A 16,335-nucleotide genomic window follows, 5' to 3' on the forward strand; every position below is an offset into this window, starting at 1 on the left:
CAGACATGAATTACTTTATCAATTTTAAGCAGTTTCTCATTCTTGCTTACCTTCAAACAAAATAAATTGTGTTTTTTATTAGGTTTTTTCTAAACTTAAATATGGCACTATCGCGAATAAAGTTTGTTTGATTTTGAATTTCGCGCAAAGTTACTCGAGGGCTATCTGCGCTAGCTGTCCCTAATTTAGCAGTGTAAGACTAGAGGGAAGGCAGCTAATCATCACTACTCACCGACAATTCTTGGGCTACTCTTTTACCAACGAATAGTAGGTTTGACCGTCACATATAACGCCCCCACGGATGAAAGAGCGAGCATGTTTGGCGCGAGGGGAATGCGAACCCGCGACCCTCAGATTACGAGTCGAACGCCTTAACCCACCTGACCATGCCTGGCCCGTGAATAAAGTACCCATCCAAGGTTTTCATTTACAAACTGCTGAAAAGGCTTGCGATCAAATGAGTTTCATAATATGAACTAGCACTGAGAAAGTAGAATGAGTAAAAGCAACATGATAGCTTCATTATAGTTTTCCTTCAAAGAACGACAGACAACAAATCAAAAACTAAACCATGGGTAAATTTTATGTTGTTATCTTTCTGTGACAAATTTTGAAACACATGAATCTTGTGTATCAATTAAAATAAAACATTTTTCGAATCTGCTATGTTAATTCGTAGAAAAAAAATGATTACGCGTTTTGCACATACTCAGTAAAACTAATCTGTTTGGAATCAGTATACCACTTATACGTTGATTACTATCGGGAATAAAAACAAAATTTATAACTTCATTACTAATATAGATGTAACTAGAGTTAACGCATTCATTAAATCTGTTGGCATCAATAGATTTAACGTATTCATTAGTGTCGTGGGTACCACCAGGACTAACGCATTCATTCTTCTCATTGTTATTAGAGCGAATGTTTTACTCACAGTTTCCAGGTTTAGGGGTGAACGTATTTAGTATGAAATAAGGATATCGTTTCTTTGTCTTTTTTTTAATTTCAAATAATACAAATAAAGTAATTTTTATGCAATTTCTTAATCATTCCAGGTAATATTTTTACATAAAAAACTTTGCAGTGCTGTGTACATTGCAAGAAGCTAGAACACGCTTGAATGCAAAGGACGGTAGTTCCCGTTGTAGTTCTTCCATATCCAATAACTTTCTTTTTTAATTTTCGCATAATAACATATACAAATGTTTATAAACGATTTGATCAGGAAGAGAAATGAAACATAAAAAATAAAGGGAAGTTAGAATTGTTTTGCAACAAAAAATACGATATTGTATGTAATGATTCAGAGAATAGATGGTAGAGTATTCTTATAACAAAGCCACATCGGGCTATCTGCTGAGTCCACCGAGGGGAAATCGAACCCCTGATTTTAGAGTTGTAAATCTATAGACTTATAGTTGTACCAGCGGGTGACAGAGAATAGATGAAAGAGGAAGACTTCAGAGCAAGGCAATATTTGATTCTGTAAAATAAAAAAGAGAGAGAGAGAGAGAACGTTACATTCAAGTGAGATAACAAAATCACTGGTCAAAACGATAAAATCAAAATATGCACAAAAGAAGTGTAACTGATCAGTAGGTTTTTCAGTTTCCGCATATTTGGACTATTCAGAAAATTTTAAAAACATTGTACTTGGCACTTTATGGTCTCGAGAATTAATTTATGAGTCTCTTTCCTTGTGGGTTCAGCATTCCACAGGTCACTGGATGCATATTGCAAGAAATTCTGTTCTTCACTATCTATTATATGCATAATTACTATCTGTAACCATTACAACCAGTTCTATTAACTACCATATCTTTCTTTCTCACCACAGCATCAATTTTTACTGTTTCCTCCCCCCCTCTCATACATCGTACCAGGATTCTAAGGTTGTTTTTAAAAGAAGCAGTTGGGTAAAAAAAAACATAATAATTGATACGTTTCATTGACGTCACTAATTTGAACAAAAGCCAACATTCATGTTTTGACTGAGTCCCAATGCATTAATAGTTCAACATTCTTTCTTCGGATAGACAATGGGTCTATATGCCAGCTTTTTCACCAGCAGAGACTTCCTGGTCCAGTAGTCCATTGCTCTACAAACGAAAATGTCCCTTTTTATCTTGAACCTAGTCATACAGTCTGTAGGATAAATACCTGAGGTAAATTATGCTTATATTATAATTAGATTCCTCGGTTAGAAGGCTTATTCTTTGGCTGAGACGTTGTACGATTATTCTAATTTAAATATTTCTTCACTGGTATGTTTAATCCAGCTTACTAATCTTTCAACTTTCGACTTTTTTCTTCAATTTCTAACTCGTTCTAAGGAACATTTGAATTTTCTAAACGACAACAGACAGTTTTGTTTACCAACTACTTGATATTTATTAAAATAGATACATACTCTATCTAAATATGGTATCTCTGGGTATCATTTTGGAAACTCAAATATGTCTTGTACTTTTTCAAGAATTTCTGAGGCCTTCATAAAGCATTTCCATAATGTTTGCCAGCAGTATACTGATGTTATTTAAGAGTCATTGCGTAGAAAAATTGATGTGTACAATTATATACGGACTTTTCTCTACGTTAAAATACTTTTCCTGGCCTTATTTTAAAGCAGTGTTCCACAGCTAAAGGAAATTTTATATCTTAATATATCGAGTAAAATGAAGGCTTTGATAGGAGGGCCAAAAACTCGCAAATAAAAAACTTTTAGCGTAGAGAAAATTTCGTGTATAATTCTACAATTTTACTGATCTTATTAATGCAAACTTTGTTCTCCTGCCTCTTTCTCTGTGTAATTACTGTTTTCAGTCTCTCAAATATTCTCAATGAATATGTGTTGTATTCTTTTTCCACACACAAACCAAAGGGTAAGTCACATCTATTTTTTCTCTGTGTTTACGAGTGAATTAAAGACAAATTAACGAACATATAGCTTTCATCCGACGTACATCAAGATAATTTGTTATATAACTGCCCCATTGGCTCAGTGGTAAACTCGAGGGCTTATAACAGTAATTATTAAGACTCAATACTTGCTATGAGCTTAAAAACAAACAAATAAAATCACATAATTACAGAGTATTGGTTAATTGCAGTATGATAATTTATCTATTATATATACAAATACATTCTAGTTTCATATCCTCAACAAAGAAAACGTTCTTGAGATGTTAAGATATACAACACGCAATATACAGATAGGGAAACTAAGTTCTGCCAAACGTAAGATAAGTAATATAGTTTCCTTCTGTTAGTCAACCATGAATATGAAAGGTACAGAAAGAAAATATCTTCAAGTAGACGTAGTTTATTTTCAAAAGTATAAAACTGTCTTTTTGTTGTTTTTCTTTTGTGAACTGCACTGATAAACTCTTACTGTTTAACGCCACTTTGTCCGTTCTGGTGATAATAAAGCTATTTCTTTAACTTATATCATTAAACCGAGGAAATTCTAACTAGAAAAGAGTGATAATACAAGTTGACAAGGGCCAGTATCCTATACGGTTAGTATTTCATTCGAAAAAGCACTCTGAAAAGAAGCGTTTTGGACGTTCTCCAAATCTTTCTTCCGCGTCAGTAGTTCAGCGGCAAATAACTAAAAAAAAAATAAATAAATACCAAGGAATAATTTGGCCGCTTTCGAAATTCCCTTTACTCGACCACAAAATGTTTTTGCCTCGCCATGCAGGCGTCTTTCATTTTCGTGTGGAGTCGTTAATGTCAATAATTAATTAGTTGCCTACTCGTTGTGTGACAAATATCTATACACTTATCATTTGAGAGGTAAGCTAAACACAGCTCATACCAGCGGATCAAAAAGCGCTTGTTTAGAATGTGTATCATTCAATCCATCCCTCTAAGACGTTTTATCTGGTTATTCGGCTTTGTAAGTCGTAATACTATATTGATAAACTATATAGTCAACTTATTTAACACCCATGTTGCCATACATACTTATTAATTCAGTTTGTTTTAGAACTTTAGGGTAAAGCTACACAAGGAATATTTGTGCATAACCAACCCTAATTTTAAACTGAAAAATTAGAGTTGACACAGACAGTGAAAAACACCCGCTGCCCACTATTGGGATACTCATGTCTGAATTAATAGTGTGACTTGATCATCATTGTTACAACCCATATGTATATACGGCCCAAGGCGCGGGGAACATTTTACTACTAACCAAACAGAATCACGCACAAGCCATTATACTCAAAGTCCGGGCATGTTAACTTCTCGGTTACGTCTAACGCTCATGTATTTATATACGTATATAAATAAACAAAAAATATACAAATAAGTGTACCTTATATAAAATGTACTATACAGTACTTTTGATAGTTCTTGTAACAATCATCTTTATTATATTTCGAGAAATTCTTTATGATGTGTTTAAACTTTAACCAAATGTTATTGACATTTAAAAAACAAATGTTACGTAAGCAAGACAGTTTAAAGTGTAATTGAATTCTAGTTTTAGAGTAGTTTCAAAGATACAGGATGACTAGAGAACTCTAGCTTTATTGTTAATATTTACTTATTTTGTTCATACTGAGGCACTGTGACTTTAGAAATTGTTCACAAATCAACCAAACATATAATTATTCAGAAGCAATGCCCCTTGCAAGCAAACTGGTCTTTCTCACAAGTCCAAGGAGATCTGTGTTATTCACCTAGCACGACACAAGTTAACAGTGCTTATAATACAGAAGCACAACGACTTTAAATAACAGGAAATACACATGGAAAATATCTGACAGTACGAGGTTTCCATAAAGCAAACATTAAAATATTCATGAATATATCAACTTCATAAGTGAAGTACAAATGAAGGATACTTTTACATGTTATCTGCAAACATAAAAATTTTAACATCAGATACAAACGTCAGAAAGAAATTATACGAAAGTCGGTACATAACCATCAAAAAAGAACTAGTTCAACTCTTATATGAGGTGTGAAACGCTAACCTTTTATGTACAGTACCTGAGAATACGACAGCCACTAAAATAAAGTGTAAAAATGGAATTATTTATGTATAACAACTAATAATATGATAACAACTAATATGAGGTATAAATTAGGAAAATTGTTCTGTACTGTAACTAAAAATGTGAGAACGAATAAGATGACATGCGAACGAGAAACCTTTTATGTAGAGTAACTGATAATATGAGAACTATTAAAATGAGAAGTGAATAAGAAAATTTGGATGTACAATAGTTGAGAATGTGACAAGTATTGTCATGAGGTGTGAAGTGGACATTTTTATATATAGTAGTTGAAAATGGACAGCTGCTAACACAAAGGGTGAATAGTAAACCATTTATGTACAATAACTAAAAATGTGACAACTGCTAACGTGAGATTGTAAATGAGAACCTTTTATGCACAGTAACTGGGCATGGAAACTGCAACAGGAAATGTGAATGACGAATATTTTATGTTGGTCAACTGAGAATGTTACAACTTGTTTCGAGAAATATAAATTGGAAAACTTATGTGCAAAGTAATTGGAAAAGTGAAAACAACTAACATCGGGGGCGAAAGAGAAAATATTTGCTCACAGTAACTGAGGTGTAAATGATATTGTAACAAATTATAACATGAAACGTAAATGAGAAACATTTTATCTACACTTATTGCGAATGCACAACTACTAACATGAACTGTAACTAAGAAACCTATTGTCTACGATAACTGAGAATGGGCAACTGTTAACATGATGTGTGAAGTTGAAGCTTTTTATCTACAGTAACTGAGAATATGACAACTGTTAACATGAGGTGTGAATTGAAAATATTTTATGTAAAATTACAGAGAATGTGAAAACTAATAACATGACGTGTGGATGAGAAACCTACTGTGTATAGGAACTGACAATGTTACAATCAATATGAAGCATGAATGGATTTTTTTTACCTACATTAACTGATAAAGTATTTTCTAGTAACACTGAATGTGAATGGGAAACTTTATATATTGTAAAAGTGAATAAATGAGACACCTTTTATGTAAAGAAACTAAGAACTGCTAAAATAAGATATGAATTAGAAACTGTCCAGAGTATCTGAGAATGTGGCTACTAATATGAGGTGCATGCGATATTTAAAATATAAAAATGTTATGTAAATGAATAATACGAGTATATATATATGTATGAAATGTTTTTATTAGCCATAGATACAGAGCAACAATAGTACATATAAATAAAGATGGCGTTTTAGAAGGATGCACATATGATCATTTTTTAATCAGAGTTAAAATACAGATCTTGTATTATACGGCAATAACATTAATACCACTGCCACGTTTACACAACCAAATACGTAGAAATTTATTTCATTGGAAACATATGATCTATAGTGTGAGTATTATCAGGCAAGGGGACCATAAAGTTAGTCACCCCCACATATTTAAATATAATTTGTGTAGATAACATTTAAATATAGTAGTAAATCGAGTTGGTGTTTTGTTAATCTGTGGTATTATTCACATACTGTTGCACGTTCATTTAACATAGAATGAAGTGTAAAAGACTTAGTGTCTTATCTTGGACCATCGTGTATTAAACTCAACAAAGCATTTGATGCTAAACAGATTACATTTGGTAACAAAATTTTTACTTTTTTTTTGTTTCTGAGCAGAAAGTGTTATTTTCCAATTGCTTATCCCTAAAGTAAATGGAAAAGACTTATTTTTCTCTTCAAACTTTGCTATTGTGACCTGGGTAATGAAATTTCCAGATTTACCCATTTTCCAGAACATTCCAGGTAGATTCAGTGCTTAGTAGCTGATAGACTTTTCTCAAACTTATAATACTTTTCAAGAACTTTCTAGAATGTTGTAGACTTACGAGAATTTTCGAGAACTTTCTAGAATTTTCGAGAACTTTCCACAGTAATGTCTATATAGGGTCTCATCACTTCAGTTTTGTTCTAGCTATCTAAGTGAACACATAGACCTATCTGATTTTATCAGAGATGGGATCAAGAAGCTGCAGCATTCGCCAGACGCGTTCTGCTATGTATGTGGCCAATTTATAAAAACAAGAGCGAAAATGTACTCTATGAAAGAAGAATACAACAGCGTCAAGACCTTGCTAGAAGTATGATGAGTATGGCTGGGTTATCGGAGACTTCAAAATGGTGACATTCCTGATGGGTCTCCAAGGAGGCTTTACCAAGTTGCCCTGTTATATTTGTCTTTGGACATCAGGAACACTGCATTGCACTACAAAAGGAAGCACTGGTCCCAGCAGACCGAGTTCTCTGTCGTGAGACACAATGTCAAGTATGAGCCACTAGTGGACCTCCAGAAGGTGTTGTTCTTACCATTACACATAAAATTGTGTCTTATGAAACAATTTGTCACAGCTCTTGATAAGGAGTCCGCAGCCTTCAAGTACCTTCGAGACCTCTTCCCTAAGCTGTCTGAGTCGGAGTTCAAAGATGGTGTCTTCGTTGGACCAAAAATAAAGAAGATCCTGGAGTGCACAGAATTCCCCAAGAAGCTAAATACGAAGATAAAAAAATCTTGGGGCAGCTTTGTCGCAGTGGTTTAGGGCTTCTTGGGCAATCACAAGGCCGAAAATTATGGGGAACTGGTTGGGACTCTGGTGAAGAACTACGGTAAAATGTGCTGCAGGATGTCTCTGAAAGTCCATATCATTTACGCTCATCTTGATAAATTCAAGGAAAACATGGGAGCATACTCAGAGGAGCAAGGCGAGCGCTTCCACTAAGATAGGATGGACTTTGAACACCGCTATCAAAGGGCGTATAACGAAAGCATGATGGGAGACTATCTTTGGGGGCTGATACGTAAAAGTGATTTACATTACAGTCGCAAATCTCGACAAACTACTCACTTCTAAAATTTTTCTGTAGCTTTAGTATAAATACATGTACATCTTTGTTCATATGCTGTTTTATTCAGACCTTATGTAAATGAAAATGTGCAAATTTGCCCATTTTTACATAGAAAATAGGTTAATTTCTAAATTTCATTATCCATGTCCCAAAAGCATAGGTTGAAGGAAATAATAGCCATTTTATGTACTTTTAGAATACAAGCAATTAAGAAATAACACATACTATCCAGGAACAAAATTTGTATTACACATTGTTATAGAGAGGAAAATAATCAAAATGTAAGTCAGTGTTACTATTACTAAATATGAATACTTGAATTTATCTTTCAGTCTGATAATATAACCTAACATGAATACAATACTAATACTAAACGTAATAACTCAATATGGGTATAAAAGTGATATAATAAGTTGGGTGAACAAACTAGAACCCCTGCATAAGCAATTTTGGTGTAGATCAATCCGCACCCTGCGAAGTAGTTACATGGACATATATCAGACACCTTTATTATACCTATTTAGAATACAACTAAATGTATTCATCGTCAAATTGGTTTTACATGTTTGTCATTCAGTTCTTGTGTTAATTATAATACCTTATTAAAGTATTTTATTTCTCTAATGTCAAGTTATTTTACTTTATCATTCTTAATCTTTAAGTTATTCTCATGTTATTTTACTGTCACATGTGAGAATAAGTGGATTTTATTAAGCTGAACATCCTATCCAATAAACTTAACTATTTCTACAGGTGAGACTCACTTGGTCTATAAATAAAATTATGATTTTTCCTACAAGTGAAACTCACTTGGTCTATGAATAAAATATTTTAATAATGTCAAATCATCTATGTATCTACTTTTAGCCCTATTTTTGAAAAAAGGAATTTCTGGTTTTTCTTCTACTGATGTTATTTAACTTATATTTATTTGAATTTTGGTAAACGTAATGCAATTTCCCTATTAAGCACGCAACTTCTTAACTGTCGGCTTCTTTGATTCCTTTAAAGTATCCTTGGTAATCTTTATGTTTAATCAACAACCCGTTGTACTCGATTATTAGCTAGATTATCTAGGTTTCTAGCATGACTTGTCTTTACCTTGGCTTACTCTGTATATCATTAATATTGTTTAAAATATTGCTTATACCTACACTTATTCTTTACATAATATTACATATTTCTTGGGTTTTCGTGTCTTGTAACATTTTTATAATCTTTATCTTCATGATAGCTAGAAATGACTTTATTTTTCTTATTTCTGTGTCTTATCGGACTAAGGTAGTTACGTAAAACTGGAACATGAAGATATAAGAATCTACAACAAAAAAAGTAACTAAAATCATGAAAAGTTCGGGTGTTTACGAAAGCCAGTGTTTAAATTAGGAGTTTAGGTGGTATTTGAGCGGATCTCGTCGAATGCGATATAACAAATTAACAACACTTTTAACAAATTAACACTTTTGTTTTGTCCACCTCCTGTATACCTATGTATAAATACAAGCATTCAAATGTCTTATTTTATATATGATGTTGTGGTTCCTTTGCGCTAGTCAAATACTTTATTTTGAATAATAAGGTTATGTAATAAACGATGCACCTAACTAAAGTAGATACTGAACTTTTATCAGGTTATTTTGACAGATGATTTATCCCAGTTTTTTTCTAAGATTGTACTTACTCAAGGATCTTGTGATCTATAACAGATGTATTTTTATGATTGAAAGTATATCACATATGTTGTATAGACTCTACCTAAGAAGAGTTTTTTACAACCTTTTCTTTTTTATTATAACTTTCTTTGGACGTTCAAAGGTGATTTTTTTCGTGTAGCTTCAGCTTTCTGTTTGTGGTTGTTTATGTTCCTGATTTTGGCTGTACAATCTATAATACCTTTCCTTGTCTCTCTTGCAACGCGAACGGGCTTATAAGATATTCAAGAAACATAAAAAGCGCAAATTATTTTTGCCAGCTTCAAGTTTTATAAGTGTCTCTATGTAATATACAATTATTGTAGTGGTTAAGGTCGCCTAAAAAAATTAATAATCTTTTTTATGGTTAATATTTTAAAACATTAATCCAAATTGCCTATACAAAGTTATACGTCCTCTTTGAATAGGATGAATCCAGCCAGCTGTGAAATAAATACTGTTTAAAGACAGTGACATATGACTAAGATGTGTTTGTCTCTCCATGGATAACCATTATACAAGATTTCTTTATTCGATATTTGGGGTGTTGGGCGTATCTACAAATAGGGACACTGGAAACATTGGTCTCCGTTTGTGAATAATGAGATTGGTCTCCGTTTGTGAATAATGAGATTGGTCTCCGTTTGAGAATATTGAGATTGGTCTCCGTTTGTGAATAATGAGATTGGTCTCCGTTTGTGAATAATGAGATTGGTATCCTGGCGAGACATTCTAGGAAACCTGGGTAGAGCTTGCACTTCAATACAGTTTCTAGGGAACTTCTTAATCAGAGCCAGTCTGATGCTCGTACTGCGAACAACGCATTTAAGCCTAGCTGAAGTTCAGAAATGGAAGTTATCATATGCTACTTTTGGTAGTTCCTTTGAGCGAAATAGAGAGTTTTTTATCAAAAGTGAAAAAAATTGTATCTAGCCATTGTTTCGTTTCTCACGTTCTGTTTACAAGTTTTCCGTACCTCCAAATTTTGTGGTCTTAATTAAATTCCATATTAGTCTACAGTTTACTAACGAATACTGCATTTCTACAAGTTAGGTGAAGTAAGATTTTTCTTATTTTAGTTTAATAAATATTTATTAAATATTAAGTTTGTTTTTTGAATTTCGCACAAAGCTACTCGAGGGCTATCAGTGCTAGCCGTCCCTAATTTAGTAGTGTAAGACTAGAGGGAAGGCTGCTAGTCATCACCACCCACCGCCAACTCTTGGGCTACTTTTTTACCACCGAATAGTGGGATTCACCGTCACACCCCCACGGCTGAAAGGGCGAGCATGTTTGGTGCGATGGAGATGCGAACCCGCGACCCTCAGATTACGAGTCGCACGCCTTAACACGCTTGGCCATGCCGGGCCTTATGTAAGACCAACAGTTCATTGTCAGTCGTTTCATATGAAAGAACACCTAAAACTCCGTATCACCATACTCAGTCTTACAAAATACCAGTAACTCACTCATGCATCTGCCAATTCAACGGTTAACCAACAAACAAATCATTTTAGAAATGATGTTAGCACTTCAGATGTTCCGAGCTTTGTGTTAGTTTGTTAATGAACCAACTGTTTAACCTCCAAATATCGTTGAAATTTTAGAACCTTTTCTAAAAAATGTTTCTCAAACGAATTCTTTATGATTAAATTCCAAAACCGAGTTACTATTATTTGCTGCAATTTTAAAATAATAGTCGAGTATACTGACTGTATAAATATAAAATAAATGCCGTAATAAAATATATATTAACACACACGTTAATATTATGACTGTGATTAATATCTACGCTTGCGTAAAGTTTGTAACATCAAAACCTACCCTATAAATCTGCAGCTAAGTTAGATTTGTAATATGAAACTTTCTCAAAAGACCTGTAGCTAAGTGTTTGTAATGCGAAACACTACTATATAATATTTTCAGTTAATACAGGTATGCAATATGAAACGTTGTCTTATATGACATATTAGACTTATAAATAAATTGTTTACATGATTAAAATTGTTAGTTTTAGTAATTCTAAAATTTGGAATATATTAAGGAACATTCATTTATACATGAAATGTCATCTAGTTAATTTGTTTACATCTCATTTTAATTTTAAACTTTTCCATTTTTATATATTTTCAAAGTTTAGCATTATTACATTTCAATATCATTCTCGTCCAAGATGAACTATTGATATATATAGTTAAAATAAGACATAAAGCGAAAGTTAATTTTTGTTTTCGGTTGTTTTTCTTTAGCCCCCAGTAGTTCAGCGGTATGTCTGTGGACTTACAACGCTAAAAACCTGGTTTTGATACCTGTGGTGGGCAGAGCACAGATAGCCCATTGTGTAGCTTTGTGCTTAATTCTAAACAATAAGTTTTTCTTTATTCCACGTAAACCCACAACTAAGAAAAAATTATCCATTTGCTTCAATTGCAAAAATAAAAATAGTAAATTGACTGATGTTATCTTAGGATTACCCCTTACAATTTTTCTAGACACTAGATAAAAAAATATTTAACACGAAATATGAAGGTTCTACGCAATAAAAGCAATTCCCTTTCTTTAGTAATTTTTCATGTAAAAATGAGACAGACGAAAAATAAAACTGTTTAACTAAAAAGAACTATTGTGCTAATAGAGGCGTGCGTTGAAACAGTTTGCAAAGAAATTTTGAAACAATTCAGAAAACGGGATTTATAGTTAAAGTTTCGTCCAACTGATTTAAAAAATATATATACAATCAGTATTTCGTCGAAATGTTATCTTATTTTACTCTGTTAGTAGCCTTTTTATACTTTGCTTAAAATGTAAATATTTTTGATTTTTTCTACATATTTCGATCATGAAATAAATATTTTATGTTAACTTTGAAAGGAGAGACAATAAACGTCAAGAAAGCAATGATATATATAAAGTATGAATAACAAAGTTAACCCGTTTGTTTCTCATAGTGTCAAATACCCTGAACGTATCGAAAAGATAACGGTATATTTAATACTTAATCAGAACATTTTCACATATGTCGCAGGTTTTATTAACTATATATACTTAATTATAGAGACATTAGCTTAGATGTTCTAAAATTCAAAAATGTAAGCGATTCTCTTTCAGTTTACAATCAGAAACTTGCTGGCAAATATCATGAGAGCTATTGGTTTCCCTTTCATTGTAACAGTACAGATTATCTAACGACTTTGTTTGTTTGCTTATTTTGAAATTCAGTACAAAGCTACTTAATGGGCTATCTGTGCTATGCCCACCACGGTTATCGAGAAACCGGTTCGTAGCTTTGTAAATCAGTAGACATATCGCTATGCTAAAGGGAAGTTACAATTTTGAATAGTAGATTTTAAGATTATTAAATAAAACTCTGAGTTAATGATGAGGCAAAATATTTTACTATATTTCAAGAACCATAAACAACTTTCATTATTAATAAGCTCTCACATCTCAAATAAACTTTTTCTTTGCAAAACATTTGTTATTAACAAGAATAATTAATGTTTAAAAATATTTAAAACATACAGAGCAAATACACTGTAATATATAATCGGTGGTTTTTATGAGGGTGATGACTAAAACAGATAACAATCAGTCAAGATTATTTTTTTTTTAATGTGGAAAAAATGTTACTTGTTAGTGTGGACAATGAATTTCTGAATGAATAAGTGACAGTACTTTTAGAGAAAAGGGAAACAAGTAACCTATTTATTTTGACTAGCCAAATGCACGCTCTGCTGTCACTTTCTAGTTGTGTGGTATAATAAATATACACAAATTAATATAAAAAATAAAATAAAAAGGGGGAGAACATTTTATTTCATAGTGAAAAATATCTTTATCCTATTTTTTATGTGTTTATGGATGAAATATAAGTAACACTGAGAATATAAAATCTTTTCTCTCTCACTCTTTCTTAAAAACTCAAATTATGGACCATTTTTTGTTTCTAACTTTATCTTTATTGAAATATTGTATAGTCCCCGAGATCGTTAAACAAAATGCCGTTGTCATTATTGCAGTGGTGTTTGCATACGTTTCTTGTAAGTACGATAAGAAACTCGTGAATACACACCCACATAAAACAAATGTGTATTAATTAACGAGTGTGTACAGAACAATTTCTATGGACGTCATTTCGACAAATATATCGTCTGTACGTTTGCTAACACGAGTAGCCTAAAAAATAGGAATACGGTTTTCAATCTAATTCTATATTTTGTTAAAATAATCGACACTGTTTAAGCCACAAATTAATGAGGTCTTTTTTTATGCGAATCTAATTTTACATAATTTACTGAGTTAAATATTATTGTATTCTGGAAATGGAAGAACTTCGATTGGAATACTAATCAGTACTTGTATGCTCAATTGACGATGTTCCTCTAAACAGCAAAAAATTTGGCTAACATCTATCACTATGTCTGCATATTTGTCTACAAATATTTTAAGTACACAAAATTTATCATTTCTTCTTTCCTTCCTTCTCTTTGCATTTTGAAATTGCATTTAAAACACGTTACAGTTGCTTTTGGAAAATCTAAGGTCTAGGTTTTAACATTCAAGAGCCCATGTTAACAATAGTATTACTGAAATATGAATTCCGTCATATAAAAAAAAACACGCATCGTCTCTTAGAAACAAAACTATCAAATGATTGTTCTTAGGTCGACTATGGTGTTTAGTGCTGAATGATCAGTATTCGTGCTGGTTTGCCTTTACTATTTTCTTTTATAATTTAGGTGATATAACAGCAAAATATTTTAATACAGAATTTTTATAACATTGAATTGTAGCCAAAAACAAAGTAAAATTTATTAAGTAGTGTTTTAGCTAAACGACACTACAAATAATCCTACTATTAGTAACGTTATAGAATCAGTGTTAAAAAGTTTTGCGTGGTGAATAAATGTTAATTAATACATATTTGTTTGGTATTGTAACACATATATTACCTACTTGGCCTTTAAACATAAATAAAATTAATGTTGTTGTGTTTATTTTTGCTCCCAAATACATTTATTGTTTTGTACAGTCGAACGAGTTAAAATGTTTGACGAAATCTCCACACTATCTTTTCTACTTCAGTGAAAATGTTCAAGTGTGTTATTTAAGTTTCTTTTACAGTGTACACGTACCTTTGTCCACAATAACATTTCATTTTATCTGTAGTTTTTATTAAGAACATAGTGATTAAAGAATTACTTCGAGAATGGTGAAATACGTGAAGAGTAGGGGCATTTTGGAGGTACAGATAAACTCGTTTTAGTTCAAGTCTATAATTTTTTTTAACCATTCAACAATAATTTCGTGTTATTTTTAACGGGCTTTTAATTGAATATGTTACAACACTACAAAGGACTTAGTGAGTGTGTTATAACACTACAACAAAGGACATATTGAGTATGTTATAACACCGTTAAAGTATATCTTACCTTGTTCCGAGGGTTAGACTGCGTTTTATATACGTAGTTGTGTAGTTTTAAACAACTAGTAGATGCTATTATGTAACTGAAAAAGTAATGTAATATTTTATGTGAAACTTAACGCAAATAGTTCAAACTGAAGTTTTCCGGATTTATAGTTTGTTGTTAAGTATAAAACTTTACAGTGGGCTATATGCTCTTATGATTGCAGGTATCTAGATTAGCTTTTGTGTTATAAGCCTACAGAATTACCACTTAGCCATTTTGGATCAGGCTTAAAGCCAAACTGGTGCAATTGTTTAATTTTAATAGATTAATTTTTAACGTTTTAAAGATTTAATCTTAGAAAATATAAAACAGCCTGTGCATAGGAAGGTAGGACTGTTTCCTTGTATTCTTGATGACGAGAAATCCCCTTCAAATAAAAATATATCTCAGAACGGTTATTTTAACTTGATTAAACAAAGGTTAACCTAAAGACGGCCTAGGAAGACCGAAACGCTGTTCTCTGCTTATCAATAAAAGTGTTAATACTAGCCGTTCTGAGATACATGTTTCCTTCTATATAATATGACGAATGTTGTTAAATCTCCTATTATTACGAATTTTAATCATTTAATTCTCATTATTTTGAATCTATTTGTAAAATGTATATAAAAACTGAAATACTATTGAATAATTCTTATGACACACTAAACAGAAATAAATGCCAGAAAAAACAGCTTTACAGAATGCATTTCAAAAGATAGCATAATCTACAAGTTGATTGATTCAAGAATGTTAAAGCTCAAATTTCGAGTTTAATATATATCAGACAGAAAGAGAGAAAGATCTTGATATATGACAGATTCTGACTTCATGTCACGAAACTCCACTTCTATAGTTTTGTGATATGGTGGTTAATGTATATATGCGTATATCGGAGGAGATAAGGGAAAGAATGGGATGGGCAAATATAAATATTTATTTAATTATAATTCTTTATACACAAAAATGAATTTTTTTTAATGTTGTTATAACGGTTATAAATGTCTTTTATCATATACCTATGAATGCACATATTTATGCATATACAAACAAACATGTAAGCCGGTTAAAATATAAAAGTGATCTCAAAAGAAAATAAATTAGGTTTAATATAATTAAACAAAAATTATGTCAAAATGCAAATTATTGAAGAAATATTCTGCTAAACAAAAATTTTTGAACATTAATAAAAAGGCAAATATTTCGAAAATTAACTGTGTGGTACGTGTGAGGGCAATTGTTACAACTATTGACTAGCTCATTAACTGTTCAAAACTGCATATATAAAATCAGATACAAAAAAAC

The 16,335-nt window shown here is 31.9% G+C and overlaps 1 long non-coding RNA gene across 2 annotated transcripts in view; it reads left to right on the plus strand.

Annotated features, from left to right (window-relative positions):
* Positions 1-1,956: 1,956 nt before the first annotated feature.
* Positions 1,957-16,335, plus strand: part of LOC143229218 (uncharacterized) — a 260,314-nt gene continuing 245,935 nt past the window's right edge. For both annotated transcript variants that reach the window (XR_013015752.1, XR_013015753.1), the window contains exon 1: positions 1,957-2,168. This is a non-coding gene — a long non-coding RNA (uncharacterized LOC143229218). The remainder of the gene's footprint in view (positions 2,169-16,335) is intronic.

The sequence above is a fragment of the Tachypleus tridentatus genome, chromosome 10, assembly GCF_004210375.1.
Source record: "Tachypleus tridentatus isolate NWPU-2018 chromosome 10, ASM421037v1, whole genome shotgun sequence".
NCBI lineage: Eukaryota > Metazoa > Arthropoda > Merostomata > Xiphosura > Limulidae > Tachypleus > Tachypleus tridentatus.